Source organism: Pinus tabuliformis, chromosome 5_2 (genome assembly GCF_031772625.1).
Source record: "Pinus tabuliformis cultivar Carrire ecotype Pingquan chromosome 5_2, CPIR1, whole genome shotgun sequence".
In the NCBI taxonomy this organism is placed as follows: Eukaryota; Viridiplantae; Streptophyta; class Pinopsida; order Pinales; family Pinaceae; genus Pinus; species Pinus tabuliformis.
In genome coordinates this window covers 24,118,599-24,126,898 of record NC_142306.1, presented here as the reverse complement: position 1 = coordinate 24,126,898, position 8,300 = coordinate 24,118,599, and the positions used below count along the sequence as shown (strand labels likewise).

The window sequence follows — 8,300 nt, the reverse complement described above, 5'->3', positions numbered from 1 at the left end:
ATATAAGTATGCGCCCCTATTTTGAGGTAGCTAGCTCGGAAGCAGGAGCAGAAAAAATAAATTGATCACTAGCTATTCCGAGAATCCCACTTTTCTATGTCAGTAATATTAGACTGTAAAGGTAAGGTTATGCATTTGTGGAGGTTCAGAATTTGTGCATGCACTATAGATCTATAGCGCCTACACAAATTCTATTCTACCTTTATAAGTAGCACCCGCCCCATTTTGATAATATCATGTAGTAACAGATCTTGCTCAACAAGCGAGAGAATGGGAACTAGGGAGGGGTCTAGAGCAAAAAGTGCTATGCAGCATCAGTAATACCTCTCGGTTAGACCTATAGTAGTGAGGGGTATAACCTTGTGGCGAGGATAACCGGGGAAGGGATAACCCCTCGTAGACTAGTTCTTTCAGTCAACTGAGTTTTGTCTGGACGAATCAGCTTCTTGTCCAACTGGTAATGGCTCAATCTATAGATAGAGAGCCTTATGATGGGAAACTATCATGTTAGGTTTTGAGAGAGAAAGATGGTCTAGGGGAGCAGGAGCAAGCTTGTCCAAAGAACGGCCTGCCTGAATGACTATGGGATCATCAGTCTACTCTACCTAAATTCACCATTTGGAACCCCATATAGAAGGTTTTTCCGTACCAGCTTCTTCTACCCATACCGCAGTTGAAGCACCTAAAGGAGAATTTGGTGTGCTTCTGGTCAGTAATGGAAGCAATTATCCCTACAGTCGTAGAATAAGAGCACCCGGCTCTACCCATTTACAAGGACTCGATTCTATGTCCAAACATCACATGCCAGCAGATGTGGTCACCATAATTGGTACTCAAGATGTTTTATTTGGAGAGGTAGATAGATAGGATAGACTACTAGTTGTCGGGCCCTAGCTTTATTGCGAGCCAGAAACAACCTCACCTCCCTCAAAGATGGATGCGTATGTAAGTATTGAGGGGGAATAAAATAATACGTAACGTATTTCAAGCTAGGCGTAGCATATTGAAAGCTAGGCCATAGGTATATTGAAAGCTAGGAGTCACTAATGTCTTAGACAGGCTAGGCTACACGTATTGAAAGCCAGTAAGTAAGTCGAGTAAGTAAGTCGCGTAAGTAAGTAAGTAAGTAGAGTAAGTAGAGTAAGTAGAGTCAGTCGAGTAAGTAGAGTCAGTCGCGTAAGTAAGCAAGCGGGTGGAAGGAGAACCTGAAAAATCATTTTCGTTTCAAATGAATAAATAGGAAAGAAATGAATGAATGGGAAATGGAGATGGATGAACAATTTCTGGCTGGAAAGATAAGAAAATAGATAGATGGAGGCCCTCATATTTCCGCGATTGATTAAGGGGTGGGGGGGAAGTGAGTGAATTTCATGTAGAGAGAATCGTAGGGGCTTATAGTTTAATTGGTTGAAATGTACTGCTCATAATGGTGATATTGTAGGTTTGAGCCCTACTAAGCCTATTCCTTTTTTTCCCCTACAGTAGAAGTCCCCGCTTCTGAACAAAGAGAGGATAGGAATTTCTTGCTCGACCAAAGGGACAGAGTCACTCACTATTCATATGGTGAGGGCCGCCATCGAGAGGTACGTTAAGTGACTCGACTAATAGGAGAGGAATGATCAAAGTTACCAATTCCTTTTTAGTTACTTATTTGAGAGGGGCACCCAATAAGCATCAAGGAACTTTAGTTGCTCGACCACCGGGCCACCATCACCGGCAGGGTGTGTAAGCATGCTCAACTAATAAGGTTGCCATCGGCTCGAATGATAAGGAGAGGAACTTGAGTTGCTCGACCATCGGGCCGCCATCACTGGTAGGGTACGTAAGCATGCTCGACTGTTAAGGCTGCCATCGACTCGACTAATAAGGAGAGGAACTTGAGTTTCTCGACTGGTAAGGCCAAGATCACTGGTAGGCTGCATAAGCATGCTCGACTGTTAAGGCCGCCATTGGCTCGACGTTTAGGGAGAGGAACTTGAGTTGCTCGACCACCGGGCCACCATCACCGACAAGATGTGTAAGCATGCTCAACTGTTAAGGCCACCATCGGCTCAACTGTTAGGGAGAGGAACTTGAGTTGCTCGACCAACCTTTAGTTACTTGTTTGAGAGGGGCCCACCAAATAAGTAAAATGAAGGCAGGGCTCGACTGTTAAGGAGAGGTGCGCAAGTAGGCTCGACCAACAGGCCACCATCATGCCCTCGGTAGGGTGAGGTAACGAACGCTCGACTGTTAAGGAGAGGGCTCGACTGTTAAGGAGAGGAATTGGAAGCTATACCCTCTGGGGGATATGAACCAGGCTTATTTTCTATACCTCTACCTGCAGAGTAGTGTTACTTTGTGTAGGCTTTCAGGGAGCATAGCGAAGGGAAGGTTATCCCTCACCATATGAATAGTGAGTGACTCCGTCACTTTTCTTGCTTCCTTCGAAGCGAAGGAAGGAAGGGAGGTAAAGTTATCCTTACCCAAGCCATGCTCAGGTAGGTAACGCCGGTACTTACTGGGTTCAAATTAGAGGGTATAACCACCAACCCTTTGCAGAGCTCAGGTAAGGTCACTTACCTTCCAGAGCTCTTTGAGGGGAATCAATATAGGGGATGACCTTGCCTGATGTGGACAAGCGGGTAAACCTCCTTACCTTCTCACCTTACCTAAGCAAACCTGAGATATGCATACGTAATACCTAGACCATAGCTCAGGGAAATCCTCTCCTTATCAGTCGAGCCTGCTTGCGCATCCTCGCTATGCTTTTCTTTACCTTATGCTCGGGCAGGCAAGGGACCTTACCTGATGGATGCGAAGGTAATACCTTCTTCGCTATGCTCAGGGAAGGTCCTGGTCCTGAGTGAGCTCTGCTCAGGCTTTGAGGGGAATCAATATTAGGGGATAACCTTCGCTATCGCAGGTCAGTAAGCAAAATTCTGTCACTATATATCGTAGTTGGAGGCGGGATAACGGTCAAATAATTCCCCAGCACCCGCGCCCGGTACGGTCAAGTAATTCCCCGATCCGCTCGTTCTTCGAGCCCTCTCCCGGTGGTCGAGAGTTCGCTACCTCACCCTGCTTTTCCTTTCCCCTTTGGGCAGGCGTATGGAGTATAGCCAAGTGGTAAGGCATCGGTTTTTGGTACCGACATGCAAAGGTTCGAATCCTTTTACTCCAGATCTGTGTGTGCAATTATGAATATGAACTGGTGCTCTTCAATTCCATCCAAATCTGTACTGACGAACGGAGCAAGCTTCCCATTTTTCGCCATTCGAAAACCTATCTAAATACATGAAGGTCAAGAAGGGTGGTGTGGTTGAGGAAAGTCAAATGCAGCCAGTGGAACACCTAACTCCTCCAGTCCCGAATCGACTGACTGACTTTGGGAAATTCTTTTGGGTGAATAGGCTAACCACCGTTGTACCACCACAACCACTACTTCCAGGTAGGTAGGCGACCATAATGCCAGAATAGATCTTCAAGGTGTGGGGAAGGGGACTGACTCCTTGATAGAGGATCTGATCCTTCAAATAGATTATTGCCTAACTGAGAGGCGGGAATTTGTGTAGGTTATCCCAACCCGGGTTCAAATTAGGTTCGGGAAGATATGAAAGGTAAACCCTGTAAGGTCCTGCCCAGTAAGGTCCTTACCTTTATCATTTTGAATTGAGGGTCAAAAATATAGGTCCGGCAGGGTGAGGGTGAGCCTGTCGAACTCTCGACCTATGGGAGAGGTAATGTGGCCCCTCTTAAATAAGTCACTAAGATGAGAAACTCTCTTTTGGGGTAGGGGGAGAGGTTACGAACCCACTCTCCCGACCAAAGAAGGGGGAGGGGCCCCAAAAGAGAGGTCCATCAGAGTGCGTAAGCATGCTCGACTAATAAGGCTGCCATCGGCTCGACTGATAAGGAGAGGATGCGTAAGCATGGCTCGACCACCCTTTCGTGACTTATTTGAGAGGGGCCACCCAATAAGCATCAAGGAACTTTAGTTGCTCGATTGGTAAGGAGAGGACTGGTAGGATGCGTAAGCGTGCTTGACTATTAAGGAGAGGACCGGCAGGATGCATAAGCATGCTCAACTGTTAAGGTTGCCATCGGCTCGACTGATAAGGAGAGGAACTTTAGTTGCTCGACCACTGGGCCACCATCACCGGTAGGTTTTGTAAGCATGCTCGACTAATAAGGCCGCCATTGGCTCGACTGATAAGGAGAGGAACTTTAGTTGCTCAACCACCGAGCCGCCATCACCAGTAGGGTGCGTAAGCATGCTTGATGTTAAGGCCGCCATTAGCTCAACTGATAAGGAGAGGAACTTTAGTTGCTCGACCAGTGAGAGAGGAAGTCAAAGTGAGGGTGAGCCTGTCAAACTCTCAACCTATGGGAGAGGACCGTTAGGGTGCGTAAGCATGCTCGACTAATAAGGTTGCCATTGGCTCGACTACTAAGGCCACCATCGCAAGCTTATCGAACTCTCGACCTATGGGAGAGGTACATGGGAGGTTCGTTAGGGGCTCAACTAATAAGGAGAGGAAACAAGCAACTCTCTTTTGGGGTAGGGGCCCCAAAAGGGAGGAACGAGAAGAACTGTTAAGGCCGCCATTGCTCGACCACTGGGAGAGGAATTTATTGCTCGACTGATAAGGATAGGTACGTTAAGTGACTCGACAAATAGGAGAGGATGCCCCCAGCAGGGCTCAACTGTTAAGGACAGGAATTTATTGCTCGACTGATAAGGAGAGGTACATTAAGTGACTCGACCAATGGGAGAGGATGCCCCCGACAGCGTTTGACTGTTAAGGAGAGGAATTTATTGCTCGACTGATAAGGAGAGGTACGTCAAGTGAATCGAACAATGGGAGAGGATGCCCTCGGCGGGGCTTGACTGTTAAGGAGAGGAATTTATCGCTCAACTGATAAGGAGAGGTAAGTTAAGTGACTCGACCAACGGGAGAGGATGCCCTCGGCAAGGCTCAACTGTTAAGGAGAGGAATTTATTGCTCGAATGATAAGGAGAGTTACGTTAAGTGACTCGACCAATGGGAGAGGATGCCCCCAGTAGGGCTCGACTATTAACGAGAGGAATTTATTGCTCGACTGATAAGGAGAGGTACGTTAAGTGACTCAACCAACTAGAGAGGATGCCCTTGGCAGGGCTCGACTATTAAGGAGAGGAATTTATTGCTAAACTGATAAGGAGAGGAACGAGAAGAACTAAAAGGCCGCCATTGCTCAATTGTTAAGGAGAGGAACTTGAGTTGCTCGACCATTTTGGTGGGGTCACCACCATGAGTAAGCGAACTCTCGACCCACCCCCCACCAAATAATTAGGGGAACTTCTAGCAATTTGAAGGGAAGAAATATAAGTAAGAATAGTTATTAGGAATGAAAATAGAAGGAACAAGGAAAGAAGAAGCAACTGATGAGTGAGTGGGAGTGCTACGAAGAGCAAAGAGCTAGAGTTTTGAATAAACACCTCTAATATGATGAGAAAACCCAAGCACTTGGGAAAAACAATGGAGCAGGATCACATAGAGCAACAAGTTATTGCGGACAGGAGTTTCAAATCCATGAACTTTGTACAAAGCATCCCAGAGGAATATGAGCAATTAGAGTGGAAAATAAATAGGGAGAAGAACAAAGATTTCGTCCATTCCCCACAAATCCACAATAATACCTCTGTAACCATGATGGATGATAAGGGGAATAAAAAGGCTGGGGCCTCTGTGGGTTGCTTGGAGGAAATGAAAGGGGGGTCTCGTCGCTCAACCAAGTATGCTACTGAACCAACTGCAGAACATGTCGTACGATCCACAAAAAAGAGAGGGAAGCCAGTTGTAGTGAGAGTGAAAGGATCTACCTATCTCAGGAAAAAAAAGTAGTGATCCCGAGCTCTCGAAAAGGAGTAGGGAGAAAGTCTCTCATTATGTACATCCACGATGTAACCCAACTTTCATGTAATGGATGCTGACTCACCGAGAAACATCATGTTTAAATCTCATCATAAATTGATTAAGTTCTCCATTTACTTCTACCTATTATTCTTACTCACTCAAATTGAGGAATGAAAATCGCTCGACCAACGATGCGCAAGCAGGCTCGACTACTATTTACCCACCCACCCCAATCCCCGAGGGGAGAGGAATTGGAAGCTTTCTCTACTAATATAAAGGTCAAGCAAGCAAGAAATTCTAGGTCAATTAGCGATAAAGTGAAGCATGGTCATTATTAAGGAAAGGTCGATGAGGTCCGCTTCAACCCCGTATGGGCTCACAGCTTTCCATTTTCCCTTCTATGAGGTGGGTAAAATCTGTGATATTTGCTTCTCAGAGCATGAGCAGCACTCCCACTAAGTTCAACACCAATCACGAATAAGGGAAACACCCACATCAGAACCAGAACTCCCAGCACCGGTAGAAAACGCACGCCTATGCCCATCGGATCTCATTGGGTCACCCAGATATCAAGAAGAGAAAGGTCAAGCAAGGTCGAATTCATCAAGATAAGGCGAAAAGCCAAATTGTGATCGAAACTAGCACATCCATACGCCCAGCTACCTCTACTTATTTAGTTAAGGGGGGGGGGCGGGTTCCTAGATCGAGGAAGAGAACAAGCAGCAGCCGCAGTACACCTAATTACATCAATCCCTTTCAGACTAGATTCTTTTGACTCGTTAGGAGGAGCCACCTACTTCCCTATTCTCTCCATACCCCGCCTACTATTGCTACTCACCTACTTACAGCCATCAGGGTCAGATATTTCGCTGGCTAGGAGATCAGTCACTCGCCTTCAGTCACTGGCTAGGATGTGGCTGGCTAGACCAATCACTGGCTAGGCTGGCTAGTTCATATCGCAGGAATAATGTCGACAATGACGGTTCCTCCTCGCTACCTTATCAGCCGCAGGCGGGAAGGAATAAGGAAATATGTGTTCAGGAAACACATTACAATACGGATTAGAATGGATTAGATATAAGATTAGATATAATTATGACCATGATAAGTATAGCCACGATTCGAGGGTGGTTACGTCATCTTCAGGAAAATTGAAGTGCCTAGTTTTGTGGCCATGATAAGTATGGCCACAATTCGAGGGTGGTTACATCATATTCGGGAAAATTGAAGTGCCTAGTTTCGAGCCCTCTCTTAAGGCTGGAAGGGCTTATGCATTCAATAAGTACTGCCTAGGAAATCTTATAAGTGCGATATATGTCTAGTCTTGCACCTCCTATTTCAAAGCGCAGCTACCTCGCTCACCTAATTGTGGTTGGCTAGTCAATAGAACGTCTCTACAACTCGCCCCTCGATCTCCCTCTTCTCTAAAGGGTCGAGTCTATTATATGCTATTAGCAACAACAAAGTCCTATCGTAAAGAAAGAGAGCCAGTCGTGTGTACTATCAGTCAATATATACGTATTAACAACACCACTCACCGAGAATAGTCATTGTGGGTCCGAGATAATAGGCGTAATCGTGGCCCTCCAAATAGATGGTGTTTTATCATCCATGCTACAACGCCACGTCGAATAGCTTCAAAAAGAACCACCTTTCTTATTTGTTTTAAGTAGTATCATCAAAAAGAAAAGACTAGGGACATAAAGCAAAGCATTGGATCTTCAGTTCCTCCATTGATTAATAATCATTTTCATTGGGTCTATCAGATATATTCTCATTAATACAGATTCAAGTAATATGATATGCGAAATATTGATGCAGACGAGACCTATATCTATCAAGAGTGAAGTGGTTAATACGTCCGTCTCTCCATAAACCCTACTCTAATAAAGGAACCTAACTAAGAAGCTCATTGTCTAACTCAGTCTGGGCTCACAACAATCCTACGATATATTCTTTTTATCACCACAATACATGAGGGAATTGTCAATGGTATAAGGTAAAGGTCAACACAACACAACTAACACCAAAGCTACAGACATATTATTTTTCTTACTACCGCCTGACATGAGGAATAACTACACACTCATAAAGCTCCTAACTCAGAGGAATAACAACAAAGCTCAGAAGAAAGGCAAGGCTTAGAAGGGATAGGAATACTGCCTAACTCACACAACTAATGCAATAGTAAGGACAACTCAACTAAGAGCTCATCGAACAATGGTCAACAAAGGCATTATAGTCATAGGAATATAAACACCTTGAGTCAGAGTATTAGGAAATGGATAAGAGGAATAACTTAGGCCTGCCTAAGAGTTAGAGGGATCATAAAGAACCACACAAAGACATCTGATAACCAAAATGAGCCCACTAAGAGTAGCTAAGATAACGAAAAAAGTATCACAACTAGGGTGAGCTAGC

The 8,300-nt window shown here is 45.2% G+C and overlaps 1 pseudogene; it reads left to right on the top strand.

The window, feature by feature from the left end:
- Window positions 1–3,276: 3,276 nt before the first annotated feature.
- Window positions 3,277–5,956, top strand: LOC149157435 (uncharacterized; annotated as a pseudogene).
- Window positions 5,957–8,300: the final 2,344 nt, after the last annotated feature.